The sequence below is a fragment of the Anser brachyrhynchus genome, assembly GCF_964034855.1.
Source record: "Anser brachyrhynchus genome assembly, chromosome: 3".
In the NCBI taxonomy this organism is placed as follows: Eukaryota; Metazoa; Chordata; class Aves; order Anseriformes; family Anatidae; genus Anser; species Anser brachyrhynchus.
The window spans coordinates 4,603,148-4,621,279 of record NC_137696.1 but is presented as its reverse complement, the minus strand read 5'-3'; the positions used below and the strand labels follow the sequence as shown (position 1 = coordinate 4,621,279).

The window sequence follows — 18,132 nt, the reverse complement described above, 5'->3', positions numbered from 1 at the left end:
ACGGTTTGCAAAGCCGGGGTGGGATAAATGCAGCAGGAGAGCAGGCTCTCAGGCAGTGAGTGCTGCTGCAGCTGCCTCTGCTGTTGCTGAGCTCTGGGTATTTGCCGAGGGACACCAAGCTGCTCAAACCAGACCTACCTGGGTTTCCAACCAGGCTGGGGCCAGCATAGATGTATGTATTTGTGCGTGCCCGTGTGAAGGAGCCGTGTAATTGCTGCACAATTACTTTTGTTGGTCTGTGTGGGGAAGGGCCTGCCTGGGAGCAGGAAGAATGGACTGCAGAAGAAGCTTCAGTTGTATCTTCTGGGACTGTTGCGAAGGTTAAGCCAACAGCAAAGCTTTGCTTCCCAAGCAGCTTCCCAGCTTCACTGGGAAGGCAAAAATAATGCATCCTGTGTGTCCACCCTCCAAATCCAGCCAAGTAGAAAAACGCTCATGATTTTTTCTCCCAATAGCTTGGCCTAGTTCAGTGATCTTAGCACAGCATGGAAGGAGTTGTGGCGTGCTGGGACATGGTCTGATGTCTAACTAGCATGAAAGGGTTTAGGGTCTGGTGGGGAGAGAACTTTGCCTTTGCTTATTGCTCTTGTATCTCACACTGGGAAGAGCATCAATGTTTAAAAACACCAGCCCAGCAGAAAAGCACTGGCACATCAATAATGTAGATGCCCAACTCTCTGATCCAGATGTCCAGATGCATCACGGCTTGATGGGATGCTGAAGGGCTCAGGCCCAGCCAGGAGTTCATTTGAAATTGTGACAGTCAGAGGAAGGACTATTGGTAAGCCAGAAAGAAAAGCCACCAAGAGTCAAAATTAATTATAAAACAGACATGCAGCTTTTGCAATTTGGGGCTGCCTTCTGGCTGAGAAGGCGCTTGGAGAGGTCCCCAGTTGCAGCCCCTCGAGGTCCCATCCTGCAGGTAGTGGTCCTTGTGGCCTTGCCACACTGAAATTTTGGAAAGGTAGACGTCTGACCCCAGGTAGTTATTATTTCCCCTTTCTAGGTGCTGGAGAGAGATGGGCTCACTGACTTTCTAATTAAAACCTAGTTGAAGTGCTGTGTGTTTTCACTTGTGAACAAGCCTGATGTGGTTATGCAGCAACTGTTAGAAAACTTATAAAGCAATTTATCTGATCTGTCCTATCTTTAGGCCTGGTGAACCTAGAGACCGAGCTTTTCTCAAAGAACCACCACAAAAGCAGCAGGCAGGTTTGATCTTTTTTTTTTTTTTTTTTTTTTCTTCTCCAGCAGCCGTGCTACTTTTCCAGCTTAAAAGCAAAAACCTGTTCCTTTGCTCCACGCTGTGCAGGTCTGCAGAGATGGCGCGCAGGAAGACGGGCAGCGGCTGGGAGCGCTTTCATTTTCTTGGGGCTCTGCGTGTGTGTGAACATCCTGGAGGGAGCCCTCTCGGGGAAGAGCTGCAGAGCCCCCGGCAGTGTGCAGCGCCGATAAGGAGATGAAACAATGGCTGCGACACTGAGAGCGCCGCACAATTGCTTGGTGAGGATGTTACAGAGTCAAGTGCCTGCATGGAGAACAGCCACTTGCTCTTGAATGGTTAACTCTTTATTTTCCCATCCCTTTACACTGTTATTTAATACACAGCTTTTAAGGGCATCCAAGTTTGTGAATGCTAACGGAATAGCACTTGTGTTTCTTGCTGCTTGCAGCGGTTCACGTTTCCCTGCTTCCAGGGCTGAGTGTACATGAAGATTTAGTAACACACAAGTCATGCTCTGGAAGAGATGGGAAAACTGAGATGTCCTTCTTTGAAATCCAGAAGTAGGGACAAAAAAAAGGTTCCAAAAGTTTTTGCATTGTTGATGCCTCGTTTCCTCATTAATACAAAAAATAATAATAATAATAATTAATGTGGAGGGACTCCCACAGTGCTAATGGAATTACCCACCCAAATCTCCCATGTGCCAATGGCAGGGCACGCTCTGGTTCTCTGCCCTGGCCTTAGTTCTGGGTCAGAAATTGAATTATTTGTTTTCTAATGAAAGTAAAAATAATTTCATTCTAGGTTTGACCTTCTTTTGTTGTTGTCAGTAGCGCTGAGGACTTTTAAATACCTTTTATTTAGGCTTGAGTTATAATTTGAAATGCAAATTGAAAACACTTTGATCTTTTTTCCCATTCCGATGCCAGCGATAGTCAGTGGTTTCAGTCAATCACCTCTGCATTTCTTTGTGAATAAAACAGGGTCCTGAAGTTCACCTACCTCTACTTAACTGTGCAAAGTGTTTCCAAAAGAGCACCTCTGAAGAAGATACATTTCCTATTAGTGCTAGCTGCAATGATGTGCCTGCACTGGTGAGGTAACGCTCTTGTCTTTCATCCACTGTGCTGCTGCGTGGTATGTGTCGCTGGTTGAAGGCAAGGCAGGCTTTTACTCCAGTACACAAAAAAACGAGCTGTGTTCCTCTTGTGCACAAGCTGGGAGAAGCCCAACTACCTCATCTTTTAGGGTCAGGCAGAGATGGTGTTCCCTGAGGCTGTAGCAAAGACAGGGCACGGAGCAGGCTTGGAGGGACAGTGGTCAAAGGCTATGTCAGAGAGGTGCAGGCTGTTTTGGGGACATCCTTCACCTGGGCTGAGCAAGGTCCTGTGGATGGTCAGGCTGCGTACGCCTTCCCTCACCTTAGGTAACTCCTGCTCCGAGGAGAGGGTGCATCTATAGGGAAGGGAAACACAAGTTCAGGAAACTGGAAGTGCGAGGCTCTGGGCATTAATGATGGAAAACTGGTGTTTGTTCGGGGAGAGGAAAGCAAGCAGGAAACAGGAGACTAAACTAGGCTCCAGCTCCCTGAGCAAAACACTCGAGTTATAAATATTCTTTTGCACGCAGAGCAGGGATTGTTGCACCGAGCCCTTTTTGCTGTCCTTGTAGTGTCAGTGCACTATTTGGGCTGATATCCTGGCAAAGCCATGCGGGGTGTCTGAATACATCAGTGGGTGAGGTGCTGTGGGACAGGAGCAGTGTGAGTGTGTGTTAAATCGTCAGCTGGCCTTGTGGTGCTGGGTTTAGTGTCTTCCCAAAGAAGCCAGACCCCTGCACGAGACCACAGACTCACCTTCACCCTTCTGATCAAGCTGGCACAAGGACCCCCCAAAGAGTCACCTCTATTCCTCCTCAGCGCCAAAGCTGACAGACAAGGGGAGACTAAGGCAGGAGGAGAAAAAGTGGGGTGGTGAGACCCTAGGTGGGTGGAAGAGCTGGGGACAAAGCAACACAACACTTCTCGATGTCATGCTTAAAGCACAGCATGTTCCAGAATTCAAGAGCAAAATTGTTATTGTTCCAAGAAGTCACTGCCTGCAGCGAGCTCCACCTTTCCCTACCTCTTTTCCAAGGCCAACTTGTCAGCAGGGGTGGGCACAGAGGTGCAAGTGGAAGTCATCAGCTCCCTGACTGGTGATAAATGAGCCCGAGCTCTGGTCGGTGGTGTGTAGGCTGCGGTTTGTGGAGTCGCAGGGACCGGCTGCATTGCTGCTTGCAGTCAGCCCACTGGAAGCACAGCATCTCTTCAGAGGGATCCCAGTGGATGCGACTGCGTGCTTTGGGGTGCAGCCATGGAAAAGTGCAATCCGGCCTCTGGTTCAAATGAAAATTCATTTTAATCTGGAGTAACTCTACCCTGGGAGCCACCTCACACATGATAGCAGGGCTGCCGTGCTGGGAACGTGCACCTGCTATTTGTACTGAAAGAACTATAAGTTGAGCTTCTTTATGATAGGAATAAAATTTAGTGTAGAATATTTTCTAATATTTCATATTAGTGTAAAATATTTTTACTTCAAAAAAACAGGAGGAAGTCCAGCCTTGAAGGCAGTTATTTCAACCAATAAGGCTGAGTATTTTAGGGAAAACTTTCTGGGGCTCTCTACCTGCTCACGGTCAGCTGCGCCAGTGACACTGTCAAAGCTAAAATCTTTGTTGAGCGGGCAGACTTAATGTCGTTCAAAAGTAAGGTTTTTCTTGTTGAACTCTAGTTTTTGGCTTAGTAAGTCAATATGTTTTTGACTAATCCAGTTGTTTAGCTAATCAGAACTTTAAACCAGGCTATATTTGTCCCTTGCAAAGATGGTATGGGAGTTACCGTATAGTTATGGCTGAACTATGATTATTTTTAGGATTAGTTTTCATAAAGGGAGAACAAGAAAGATATTAAAGCATAACTGGAGTGAGTCTGGGAAGGAGCTCCCAAGGAAACTGTGGGCTGCTAAGGGACCTGGGCTTTGAGAGAGCTTCTGGTTGGGGTAATACGGTCTTCTTGGCCAGGATTGGAGACAAATAACCGAAATGGATACCTTTTCCTGTCTCTTCGATACCCCCTTAATCACAGCTCCTTTGGGGGTAAATGCATCCCTTTCCATGTGCACAGTTTCCAGTTCCAGTGAAACAATTAGCAATTTTCCTTAGATTACACTTTAAAGTGTATCATCTATTCATTGTTATCTTATTTTGAAGGAAATGGGCCATTCATGGATTTTGAAATCACAATCCTTAATGATTTCTCTCTATGTGAATTAATTAGCCTTTATTTGATCAGCTATCTAACGCACACTATGATCTTCCCAAACAGCAATTGCACAATAGGAAAAACAGACTCTGCAGACATGAGGAAAAGCACCCTGGATAGCAGTCTAGGCACAGTTCAATTCTGCAGAATCAAAAATCGGATACCCATAGTTTAGGTAAATTGAAGCTGAAAGAAAGTAAAATCACTTTGTAGACCCAGGATAAATGAAAAGCCAATATGAATACCAAATTGACCCTGCTCCAGGAGAGAATAATTTGGCATGATGTATTTGCCACCTCTGAATGTGTTGCTTACAGACAGATTAAGTGGTGTGCTTGGGGGGAAAAAAAAGAACAGGAGGCGAATATAAAGTCATGAGAAAATAAGGGTCTTGATCCAAATGCAACCCTCAGATCATTTTGGAGCTGATAAGCTTCTGGGTAAGGGGAAGCAGCATAGAAAGCTGCAAGAATTCTCCTGGTAGGAGTGTTCCTTTATGCAGAAATTATACAGCTATCAACACCAATTTTAGCATGGCAGCTCAGGGAAAGCATTAATGAGCACAGGGCAAGTAGGATTGAGAGTATGAGAAATGAAGGAAAACTACCTGGTGGGGGGAGTGGATAGTGAAGGGCATATCCTGGTTTTGGTGGAGTTATTGGAAATGTTGTCATTATTGTCAAAAAAAAAAAAAAGTATTTTTTTTGTTTGTTTGTTTTAATGGCAATCTTGTTAGACATGTAGACAAGCAGCATGCCTCAAATGCTCAGAGAGGCTGGATTCAACACCCACTGCCCTGAGACCCCCAATCAGGAGTGGTTTCATTCACGAAGCCTCACTGCCAGGGCTTGTTATTGAAGTAAGTGTTCTCTTTTCTCATAATTACGTGGTGCAGACATCACTAGTGCTCTTCAGCTTGTCCTGTCTGGCTCATGTTCCCTTTGAGCTACATGCAGGTTCCTAAAAAGCCAGCCTGTTTTGTTCAATTTGCAAGGTAGGAAGATGCAGACCTGCTGGGTGGGCACACAAATGAGATAGCTACATGGGAAGCCAGGGTGGCAGGAGCAGGAGTTTTTTACCTCTTAGTTACCATCAGGTCTCAGGGGAGCTTTGCCACCAAATTCCACTAAAACGAGAGTTTCAACCTTTAAAAGAACAATTCAACTGCTTGTTACGTTAAATAAGCTAGCAAAGATCGTATCTTAGTCTCTGACAGGGCTACATTTGGGTGAAAACCATGCTGAATTATTTATTTTGTCATTAATGTCACACAAAGCGCAGTAAGGAGAATTATATGGGCTGCAGAAGCGAACAGCGCCAGGCCAGACTCAAACAAATGGAATTGTTATTCCTCAGCGCGAGGCGTGGGCTGCAGCCTCCTGACACATCCAGGAGAGGAGATGTGAATGGGAAATCAATGGAGAGGTTCACACCTGACTGACAGCCCTTAAATAATGTAAAGGGTCCCCCAGCACATGGCAGGGTTGTATAAAGCATTAACATTTAAGACTAGGGAAAGACTTGCAGGGAAGTATTTTGGAAGTTTTGTCCTTGTAGCTGCAGATCTCAAAGATCCAGAGAGGAACATACATAGAGAGTAGGGTGGGAAGCTCAAACCATGCAGGAGAAAGAGAAAAGAGAGAAATTTAAATTGGTCCAAATGAAATTCTGTTGAAAATCAGCCTTTGGTAAGCCTGCAGTGGTCTTGTGCTGCAGGGTAGCCGATGGAAGAGCCCAGCACAGACAGGTCTGTAGGGATGCAGGCACAGAGGATTTGAGGTTTGGGTGCTTCCAGTGGTTTTCTGTTCTCAGTGATGCTGCTGAGCCTGAGCTCCTGAAGCAGGAGTCAGCAGCAGCCATGCAGAGCTGTGTTAAGCTTACTGAGGGCGGCCTAATACAAAAAAATGACTTCAGAATAAAACAGGACATGGCTAAGAAATATTTGCCAGGGAGAGCACAGAGCCCTGCGATATGTATTTTCATGTCCCCTTATATAAGGAGTTAATACTAAAATAGGAGAACTGCTATCAAGAAGACAACTATGGCTTGATTTTCAGCCTACAGTAAAAGCCTGATTTTAGAGCCTCTCCAGGGAGTCTGACAACTATCCTTATGCTTAGATAGATTTCCCTGGTAGGTCATATAAGTATTCCTTACTATCAGCATGTTCTTTCACTCCTTGCCCTTCCTGCAAAGTAAGAGTTACAGGGTTTGGATATTCCGCCTACCTCTTGTCAGCTGTGCCTAGCACATCTGGTTCGGGGTTGCAGTCGTGCTCTCTGTTAGTTCTGCAAGTCTGGGCATGGCTGTATATTCCCTTCAGATGTACACAGACTGTCTGGCCTGTGTGCACGCACTCTTGCTGAATTTGACATGTCTAAATTTGGCATTTTTGATCCCAGAAATAGGTAATAAGTGGAGCATCGATTTGTAGCTGTCCTTTGTGCTCAGAGCAACTGTTGCAAGGGAAATAGTGAAAAAGTCTGTGAATAGAAAGATGAACATGTTTCCCCCCGATGCCTGTGAGCAGGCTTTTGAATTAATTCTGCTAGATGATGGTCAAGGATGTGAGGGAATTCTTGATATGATTTTAACCCTAGTGGGGATTGCACAGGTGTGGTTGTGAAGAAGTGTAACTTTTCCATTTATACAGAAGTTGCCTATAGAAAGGGACACATGGAGGTGCTTCATTGTTATGGCTTCTTTTTAAATATGAAAATCTAGATAAAGGGAAAGCCTGTATATATATATGTATGTATATACGTACATACATATATACACATGGATTATATTTGATGTCTAAATCAATGGCAGGCTTTCTGTGGAACCTCTGGTGTACAGCAATTTATGCAGCCACATAATCTATTCAGTTTTCTGTTTTGTCATCTATGAAATTGGGAGAAGCAGCCTGAAAATTATGTAACAGTGATAAATACTTTAGTGACTATGGTGCTGAGCCACAACCGTAATAAGGTAACAAGGTGGTGAAATTTTCATTTATTAAATTATTTTCTGCTTTAATGTTTACCGTTTATGACAACAATATCTGAAATGCATCTGTTTGTTTTTTAAGAAGCTGAGGAATCCTTTGTCCTATAGTGAGAGCTAACAGCCAGCAGGAAAACAAGAACTTTTCATGCAGCTTCAGTGAGAATGTGTCTGTCGGTTCATGGAGGTCAGGAGCTTGCCCTTGCATGTCAGTCTGCGAACAGGCTGGGGTTGTACAGAATAAGCTGTGTGCTGTAACGGTGAGACACGGGCTTTGGAAAGACAAATCAGCCAGCACTGACTTCTGACAGCCAGGAACAAGGTAATGAAATCAACGGAGGTATTTTCGCAATGGTAGAAAAGTTTAATTAAAAGTATACTGGACAAAATTCTGCTTGGCTTTGATCCCGAAAGCCACTAAACAGCCCCCTAGTCTGATAGCACTCTTTGCTTTAGTCTGCTCAGTCCCTCTGACTTTCTGATGGAGCTACACAGAGTCTCTCATCTTTTCCCAGGCTTTCTTCTCTTTTATCTGCCACCCACCGGTCTCTTCACTTGATCCCATTCTCCCAGCTGGATGCTCTTAAGTTCAGGTTTGATTTTGGTGCCTCTAGGCCATGGGATAGATGGTAAGCACAGCAGCAGCCGTGCGGTGCTGAGTCTCTTGACCTTTCCAGTAGCCCCATGTTTGATGAGAAGAAGCTGCAGATGAGAGAAGCAGGAGGGTCTCTTCACTGCTACCTGTCTGGAAATTGAGAGCAGCTCCCTTTAACTATGAATTTCATGGAGCTAGCAGCTGCCTTTCACTGGATTTAATTGACTGGGTCTCATTGTTATTTATTTTCATCCTAATTTCTGTGTCACTGTGTGCATGTCTTACACCATGTGTGATGTATCACTAGTAGTCATTTGAAGTGTTCTTCCCCCCACCCCAAATCATGAACAGATATACCAAGCTGCATTGGGGCGGGGGACCACAGCCCACAGAAACCTATCAGAAATGCTCTAGAGGGTGAGGATTTCTAAAATTTGCCATGCTGTTTGAAGAGATGTGTTTTAGCATTGTTACTTCCCTGAGTAATTGCTCAGTATTCTTACAGCAATTTATTTTCCTGTCCAACAGAAAGCCTGTTTTCACAGCAACCCCAGTGGGCACTTGGCTTCTCAAGCACAAAGCGCCTTCCAGCAGAGGCACGTCGGTGTGTAGGGCGAACTTCGGAAATGTGTTTTACAGAAAGAAGATTCTGCTGTACAATAAGATGCCAAACCGAAAATAAGGTATGCCACGGGCTCATTAAATAAGACTCATTTGTAATCAACATCCATAATGCTTTGGTTTCCCCCGTTGTTTTCCTTTTCTTTTGTCTATGCGTCCACTTTTGTTTAAGGAAAAAAAAATAAAGATTTTATTGAGAAGGAAAAGAATACAGGTGCAGGTGGGTGGATATTAAAAGATATTTTTAGCCCGGTGTTTGAGGAAGATATTGTTACCATTGTTGAAAACAACTGAAAGTGAGTGGATATGAGCTGCTCTGAGGCTGGGGTGATCCAGACTTGAACAGCTGCCAGATGCTTGCCGGGGCTCTCTGCAGAATTTGCATCCAGTGACTTTGGTTCCTTCTCGTGCTGAGTGAGAATGGAGGAAGGCAAGGGATATCCCACCATTTGGCTGGCCTCTTCTTGTTTCTTTCAGTTAAATATTGCTTCTGTTGTAAAAGTCACAAGGGATGCTGCTCCCAAACCTGCTGCTTCCTGATCCGTTGGTGCATGGGGATGGGCTGAGAGCAACCCCCGCCTATGGTGGTGGATCCCGAATGCATCATCCTGGCTTAGGCTGGCTGGAGATGAGATATTGGAGTAATTTGCTTGCACTGAGAAAACACACCTTCATCTCCTAGGTGTCTTCTGGCTGCTGGCGTCACCACACAGGCTGCAGCAGTAACAGCTACTGCAATGCAAAAAGAGGATGATTCCTCTAAATAAACCTTCAGATGAGAGAATGGGAGACGGACAGTACGAACCAGTACTGTCCAGCATTAAACCAAAACCAAACAACCAAACGAAACAAACAAAACAACAAAAAACACCCAAACCAAAAAAGAAACCTAAGTGTCAATGCCTTTATGAAAGGCTTGGCCAGCAAAGCTCCAAAGCAAATCATAATCCGGTGGTGGCTTTCTGTAGCACCAGTTCTGTTTCTCGAAGCAGTAAATTTACCTTTGCATCCCTGTTTAGAGAAAAGCTCAGGGTCCTGCCTTCTTTTTCTGAAGCATAAGTAACAGCAAAAGAGGATGGCAATGCCTCAGCATCTCCTTGGGCAGCATGGGCAACAGACCTTACGCAAGGTCTTCTGGGATGCTCTGCTACAAAAAAGAAAACAAAAAAAAGCCATTATTTCTGCTTCATTTGTTGTCAGCACATAAAGATAAGATGGCGTAAGGCAGTGTTCAGAAGGAGTTAGCTTGCCTGCATGAGCACATTGCAGTTATCCTTAAAGCATTAAAGCAAAGGTCAGGGTAGGATTTAAGCGGAGATGGAGAGGAAAGCAGAAGCAGGTAAGCCCTGCTTAGTGGAGAGCCTTTTTAACTGCACTGGGGATTGGCAATGATACATTTTATTTTACAGGTGTGGGGAGTTGTAAGAGTGAAGACAGGGCCTAGGATAAGGTATCAGCCCAACCTTAATCTGGAATTCATGGAGACCAGTGGTCTGGCGAGAGTTTGCTCTTAGAAGTGCACACTGGCTTTAGCAGGACCAGTGCTGAGAGAGTTGATCCAGCTATATGTGATGTTACAATTGTCTGAGATTGCAGGAATGAGGTTAAGAATAACTTTAGAGCTTGAGGTGGGTCAAAGGAGGCTGGATAACTTTTCTGCAGTGTACAGGATTTTTTTTGGCAAAGATGGAGCAGCATGCCAGGGAATGTTGTGGGGGGAGTGAGTTCAGAAAGCAAAGAAACAAAATGCAGGCACTGTAATTCATTTGCACAGTGAATCTTCAAAATCAATTTCAGACTGAAGGGAACAGCTACATCTTGTAGTCATAATTATTTTGAAATAAGCTTTTTTTTTTTTTTTTCTCTGCTGCTGCTGGGGACCCAACCATGTAGTGATGGCTTCATTTCATCTGCGTGATTTTGGGAGCCAAAGGGACTGCATACTCCACAGCTTATTACTTGTAAGACATCTGCAGAAAGTGCTTTTCATTTGTATTCCAAAATCAGCTTCCCTAACTGCAAGACTCTGCTGTGGCATTGGCACCTGTAAAAGAAAAACAAGCCGTAGCTTTTGATTTAGTAATTGTTTTCTCTGTGTAATGGAACTGTGTCCCTGGAAGAGATGCAGGGTGTTCTGGTGTTTCCTGCCTACCCGATAGGTTGTGTTTTAAAGGAAAATTGGAAAATGGGACAGATCCCCATGCCTCCATGCTCCTGCCGCAGATTTCCAGGAAAGCTGAGATATTAAGGGGATGTTGGGCTGTGCTGGAGCCCTGTGTCATTTTGTAAAAAAAAAAAAAAAAAAAAGTTTTCCACTTTAATGCTATTTTCCTACTGATATCCCTCCCTCTTCACCTCTCCACCTTTGGCAATGTCTGCCACACAGAGGTGGCAGAACCTTGAAATGTTTCAGACTTTTTGTTCATGTGAGGTGTGGCAAACAGTGTCCATCCACTGCCCGATGTCCCATCCACGTCACTAATATTAGACCTGCCCTAATAGGAGCCACACTTCCCCACCCCGGCAGCAGCTCTGAGGCCCTCCCTTGATGCTTTCCCTGTGCAGGTGAGACACATGGCCCTGGTGAAAGTGTGGGGCAGAGGGAAGCTGCTGCCTATGGTCCCGTGGTCCCTCGTCACGCTGCTTGTTTTCTCAACGGGAAGAGTAATATTCTGGGACAAAGGCATGGCTTCACGGCAGCAGCAGCAAAATTGCTCTCCTTTCTGAGTAGTCCTTCAAGGAAGATCTTTCAGATCTCACTCTCCAGGGGCTAAAATCAATGCAGGAGTTAAGCAGCGTGGCTTGGCTATTTGGATAAAATAGCCTAGTTTTGATTAGGTAGGGAATCATAGGATAAAGGGATTTCTTTTTCTCAGAACCGGGCACAGAATAGCAATGTGAAAAGCTGGATCAAATAGCTAAAGCCAATATCTTCCCCCCAAGGCTTTCTTTCAGTTTCTTTGTAGCACATCAACTTAAAAGAGACTTAAACTCCGGTTTCTGAAGGTTGCAGAGTAGGGGGTGAAAGCAGCAAAAGAAGAAGAGTTCACAACTGCAGCCTCTTAGGAAATTGTGGTAACAACCTGTCATCCTCAGAGTTAGGGCTGATAATGCTCCCGCCTGTCCTTGAGCCTCTTGGTCTTTATCTAAATTATCAGCTAGCACGTCTGAAACATGATGGCGTGTGACACTTGGTGCAATACACTCAGTACTCTGGAAGGCAGAATGGGTAGAAGTAGGGGAAATAACACTGTTTTTCTGCGTTTTGCTCCTGATGTGTTAATCCTCTCCATCCCACTGAGCTGTTCAGTCTGTCAGCTACGTTCATGCATTCAGGACTGAGAGGCTGATGTGTATATTTTTACACACCTGCAGACATATCTGTCCTTACTGTGCCAACTTACTGCTTGCAGTATGTTTGGAATCAAAAGTGGAGAACAGGTACAAAAAAGCTTATTTTAGCATCTCCTATGTTAAGGAGATATTCCCACTGAATGGTATAGTGATATGTGCCCCTACATCCCCCAAAATAAGTGGAAACATCAGCCTTCGTGTCATCTGTGTATTAATTTACTATAGTACACGTGCTGCTGGGCTACCTGAAATATGTGGAAAGAAACAACACAAACATCCTCACAGAGGTGACAACAACAACAACCAAAAAAAAAACAAAAAAAAGAATTCCTTCAAGGGGGCAGGGGCAAGGAAGGAAGACTCAGCTATTCTGTCAGGTATACTTGGTGAGTTTTTTTCAAAAAATCTTGTAGAAATGTCTTTGCTTAAAAGGAAAAACTGTTTTACTAAACTAACTGTTTTATTATCCTACGCCCCCTGAGCTCACGTAAAATTATATGATGCTTGAGTCCCTGACTTCCTAAGTTCAACACAAAGAAGGAACATGAATGCTGCTGCAGAACGCCTGACTGCTGATGTCCAGAATATCTTATGTCATATACGACTTGGAAAGTAGCCACACTTCCCTCAGTAAAGGAAAGAAAAAGGAGGGGGAAAAAAAAAAAAGTTACTTTGCCTTCCTGCAAAGATGCAAACCCTAAGGGTTCCAAGAGGAGAAGATGCATAAATGAGCAAATTTTAATAATTTGAGGATCTCATTGTTTCTAAATGTCTTGGGCTTTGGCACCTTGTTTCATTATGTTTTGGTTTTTTGTTGGTTTGTTTTGTTTTGTTGGTAGTTTTGTTTTATTCTAAAATCACTGGATGCTGGCACCGAAGTGTGTCTATTGTGCAATGACACTAAGGTAGGAAGGTTGCTGTAGTGGGGGAGATTTGGGAGTTATATGGTCTTTCTGCTTTGGGATCATTTTCCCCCAGCCCATGTCAGTAGATGGGGCTGGTTTCTGCAAGCTCTGCAAGCCCCTGCAGACACGTGCTCCAGCCGTGTCCCCTGCTGTTCCCAGCAGGGTTTCAGGACATTCCCACCACAGATAGCAGTGTCCCTGTGTTTGTTGGGGAGATACTTTTCTATTTCTCTCCTAGGACACTGCAAAAGGCACCATGAGCCACTGCCCACCTCTCAGGGTATTTCTCTCCTTGGGGAAGAAAAAAGGTCCCATCCGGGATGAAGGATCAGCCATACATTGGTTGTGGCAGCGTTCTCAAATCACTGCCACTAGCCATGAAGCACCAAGCTGCATCCGTCACTGCTTTCCATAGCACTGCCTTTCCCCTCTCGTTCAGCTGCCCCACGCTTCTGCAAACCTTTTCATTGCAGGCAGGCTATTGCTCTCGCACTGGGACGATGCATTTTTAACAAGCTCTCCTCTGAAGACCACAAGGTACCTCTGTAGCCTTAAGCAGAGGCCTTGACGTTTTTTTTATTATATCTTTTTTTTTTAAACAGTGCAGAGAGAAATGCTCTAGTACTCTGAGCAGTACCGACAGCATGATCCTGGCTGAACAGAAGATGAATCAATGGGTAAGCAGTTCCTTTTGCAGTAAAAAGTGTTAAACTCGTTGAGCCTTGTGCCGCTTTGAAGTTCGCAGGCATGACATTTTTCGTGTTTTTATTACATTTTATTTTTTGTGTGTTTGAGCTACTGCTTAGTCAAGTAGATGCTGTCAAATCCTGATAAAGCAAACTCCAACATCCTACAGTTAAATGATGATATAATGCAACACGCACAAACTGTGAGCTTTTTTTTGTTGTTGTTATTTTTCCTTTTTTAGTCACTTAGGGCATCTTTTAAATACATCTGAGAGTTTAACCACAAGGCTGTCACTGCAGTTTACAAACAAGCTTAGGTAGTTACTTAGTTAACTCAAAATGATTGGAGAAATGAAGACAACTTGTGATTTCCAGCGTTCTGTACTTGCAAGACAGCCAGTATTTCAATCTGAAGAAATTTTGCTTTAATGTGCTTCACCTTCTCCGCGTTCTGATGGAAAAAAAATCAAATGATTTTGATACTTAGTGTTTCAGATGAGAGATTGCCTTTTCAGGTAGTATAATTTCAGCTGTATATCACAAAGGGTAATGTTTTATCTTGCTGTCTTGCTTTGGAAAATCTAGTCTTGCCTAAATTATTTCCGTGCCACATCACCTTGAAGTATTTCAAAACAGTGTGCCATGAAAAGCTCATCGTGAAGTATTTGGCTTCTGCACTACAGGCTTCTGGGCTCTCATTGCTATAACACCCAGGCGCCTTCCAGCAGTACTCTCAGCACCAGGGCTAACATCTGCCTCGTTTTGTTTGCTTTCGCATCCTCCCTTCTGGGGAAAATGCATGTGCAGTGATGTGGCTGGTTTTCATTAGATTTCTCCTTAAGGGAGTGGTTTTATATACATCTATAATTTATTTTTTTATTTTTAATGAAGATGCATTCTTCTGGATTTCAGGGAGAAAAGGCAAGGTGGAAGAAATAAGTGTAAGTGCTTGGAGTGGTACACAGAGAGGTTTGGAGATGTCTGGGCAGTGTCGGTGTTCTCAGACTGATCTGCAGGAATTGCTGACCACACTGGGAATGTTTGTGCCAGAAGAGCAGCTGTGCAAGAGCTTTAGGCTTGGTTTCATGCTTACCTGCAGAGGTTTGTGACTGTCCAAGGGGAGATTTTCTGGCTGACACACTGCAGCTGAGCGATTCAGCAGGGTAGGGGCTGAGCAGGTTCGCACTGCCCCGCGTGCCTGGCCTGGCAGTGGTGTGGGTGTGGGTAGCTGGCAAGGACAAGCTCTGTGCTATGTACAGAAGTGGTGCTGCTTGTCCCTGTGTAGGAAGGGGATGACCAGTTTTCTGGAGCCTGAAACTTCAGCTCTGATGTGTAAAGCCCATGTCCTTCTGCTGGCTCAGATGTCAGTAGCTACGTGTTGTCTGCATTGCTAACTATTGCAGTTGCTCACTATTAACTTGTCAAAGGAGGTAAGAGGATCTCGCTACAAAGAGCTGCACTATCCATTACAAATGCTGCTCTTTCAGATGAGATTCATTTTACATTGGAATTTTACACCACTAAGCAGACTGGATGGAGGCACAGCTAGTTTAATTGTCCCGAAAGTCAAATCAATTTGCCAGAGGAACGAGGAGCTTTAATAAAGTCGGTGTTAAGCTACTGTGGCTGTGCATCTTTGCTCCACACTGGTCCTCCAGCCACTGGCACACGGATGCTCTCTTATCCACTGCAACATCTTCACGCAGAAGTCACGGCTCTGTCCCTCGATGGTGACAGTCAGCCACAGGCATTGCTGCCTTGTAAAATTACCTAATGCGCAAGTTAATCTGGGCCTGTTCTTAAATCCAGTGCTGCCTTAGTAAGCAAGCTGGACACAAATTATGAGCATCCTTCTTCTTTCAAGATCTGTCAGTACACACTGGTTATGGAATAACTAGCTCAGATGGGCATTTTCTGATCAGTTCTGACAAAAAGGTAGTGTATAATGTAAAGCAGTTCCTAAACTGGGAGCTCCTAGATTCCTAAACCTTCTGTGCAATATCCAAAGCAAGTTTCTTTTCAGGATAAACTTTTAAAGTTGTATGTATTTCCCAAAAATCACGTAATGGCTGGATATCTGGTGATGATAGGACAGACGACTGTCAGCACAATTGCGAGGAAGAATGGGAACACTTCTGGATAGGCAGTGAAAGGAGAAAGACTATCACAGGCAGTCAGTCCTAAAAGACAGGGAGCAGAGGGAAGATAGGAATGAATATAAAGGCTATGCAGGCACAGGTATATCAAACCTAGCATAAGATCAGTAAGAAGGGGTTTGTTTACATTGGATGTAAACCATGAATCAAGAGTGGCTCTTGTCAGCATCCTCTGTAGGGAGCAGGAAAGGTGCCCTCTTGTTTTCTGCCTTCCAGCTCAGGGTCAGCTAGATGTCTCCAGGGATGCTTTACGATTTCCAGCTGAAGGACACATGCTGAGCTTGAACTAAAACTTTGGACTGACTCCTGCTGCCTCTCCAAAACGTTTGAGCGTGTATCAAAGAGCTTCCGAGACTGCACTGGAAACAAGAAATGGTTAAAAGCCATTGAGAAAGGAAATTGCTGGTTAACTAATCTCAATCAAAATTCACCCTTGATGAAGTGCAAATTTGGAGCCACCTGCAGTGGGCACCAAATTATCTTTCAGAGTCTCCTGGGGCTTTAGGTACTTCTGATGTGCCCTTCTTGATAGTATTGTCATGTGCCTGTTATTTCTGCTGCAATTCACTGCTGCAGAGTCTGAGTCCTCAGGTCAGGGGAGATTTTGTCACTAATGCAAGGACAGACACAAGCTTCAAAAGCTCTTTTTGTTGTTTCTTTCTCTTTTTTTATTTTTTCAAAAAAAATACTTATTAACAGAAGAAAAAAACTGAAACTTGCAAACAAAATGGTAAGAGGAGAATCACATGTGTCTTTTGATCATGATTATGCTTTCAGAAGCACATTGGCATAATGAAGAGATAATTACTAACTATGCTGGGTTCTGTTTTCACACATTTATGACGAATAGGCATGGGAGGGGGTAGGCTGTCACTGATTTTAGGCAAAGCCCTTCAGTAGGCACGAAGGAACTTAAACACTGATAGGAAAACAGTTCAGCCTTCGTAGCCTGCCTCCACATTTCCAGCAGGACTAAATTTACTGATCAGCAGCAAACACAGAGCATGGAGTTGCATAAGCAATGCCCAGTCATTATAAGGCTTTGTGGTAGCATAACAGCAAGGTGTAAGTATCGAAATACCAGGAGCCTCAAACAAAGCAGCTGCAGTAGCAGAAAGCTTTGTATCAACTTAGCTGCCTTCCTGCACATGCACACCAGGTATGAAGTCTTCTGCCCCAATTTAACTATTTGCCCTGGTTGTTGCGTGGTGGTCCCATGCAGATCTGCGGTTCTCCATCACAAAGTCCAGGAGAACTTTGCCCTGAGGGCCAGCACAGGGCTGTAATGCTTCCATTGGGTAAAAACTTCCAGCACTTTCTCTGGCTCCAACACTTTGATTCAATATTGAAAGCCATATCCTTGCACTGCTGCTGAGCAGATTTGAAGGCCAAAGACCTAAAGCCCACACCTCCCGGCACAACTAGAGCCTGATTTTCAGACCTGTAATTAGCACCGGGTAGCCTCTTGACACACAACTTGAAACACGTATTTTCTCATTTACTCGTTAAACTTACTCAGGCTGACTATTTTCAGTGATACAAGCATGTACATCCCATGACCAATCTTACGGATTTGCTCCAGATTGTGCTAATTACTATTCCAGGTGGCTATGAGTTAATTAGGAAGCTATGTGTTTCAGTGTGCACGGTAGCCATACATAAATAAATCATTATTGAACGCAGAGTGCACAGATATTTGATGTGGCAGAAATCCTTTGACTTGCACAGGACAGCTGAAATGCATGTATTATTATTGACCACATGCATTTTATTTTTACATTAATTGGCCTCATCTGGGTTGGGGTTTTGGAGGTCTGAGGGTAAGAGGCTTAATCTGGAGTCATCGGTTGTTATGCATCATGGCCCAAATTTTATTTCTTTAGGTTTCAGGCCAGCCTGTAATGTGTGAGGTATGACCTTCCCTCAGATGATAAAAGGGTGCTGTGCCTGCCTGGGTTTGGACATCTGGCAAGGACGATAAAAAGTCAGCAAGGCCTTCCATTGGTAAGGCACCACCCATGTCTTCTGGCCTTGAGCAGCAATTCCGTGCCTCTCAAGTGCTTCTTTCTTGCTCATCGCCCTCAAAGGTCGCCCTAGCACACAGACAGCCCCTGCTTAATGAAGCACAGAGGAAGGCCCCCAGAAGCGGGTGGCAGCCATACCTGGCGCTGTGTGACAGGTCAAGATCCCATGCCACTGCTGAGCAGGGAGCAAGACATGTGCTCTTTGCTCCCAGTGCCAAACCTGCAAGTCCCTTCCCTCTGGGTGCCTGTCCCCTCCACGGATATCTCATGGCCT

At 44.5% G+C, this 18,132-nt stretch overlaps 1 long non-coding RNA gene across 1 annotated transcript in view; it reads left to right on the top strand.

The window, feature by feature from the left end:
- The window catches only part of LOC308193017, a 73,572-nt gene that overhangs the window by 52,018 nt on the left and 3,422 nt on the right, over positions 1 to 18,132 (top strand). The window contains exons 9-15 of the long non-coding RNA XR_013949309.1: positions 1,154 to 1,208; positions 1,313 to 1,503; positions 7,603 to 7,839; positions 8,641 to 8,795; positions 12,313 to 12,473; positions 13,600 to 13,669; positions 14,591 to 17,838. This is a non-coding gene — a long non-coding RNA (uncharacterized lncRNA). The remainder of the gene's footprint in view (positions 1 to 1,153; positions 1,209 to 1,312; positions 1,504 to 7,602; positions 7,840 to 8,640; positions 8,796 to 12,312; positions 12,474 to 13,599; positions 13,670 to 14,590; positions 17,839 to 18,132) is intronic.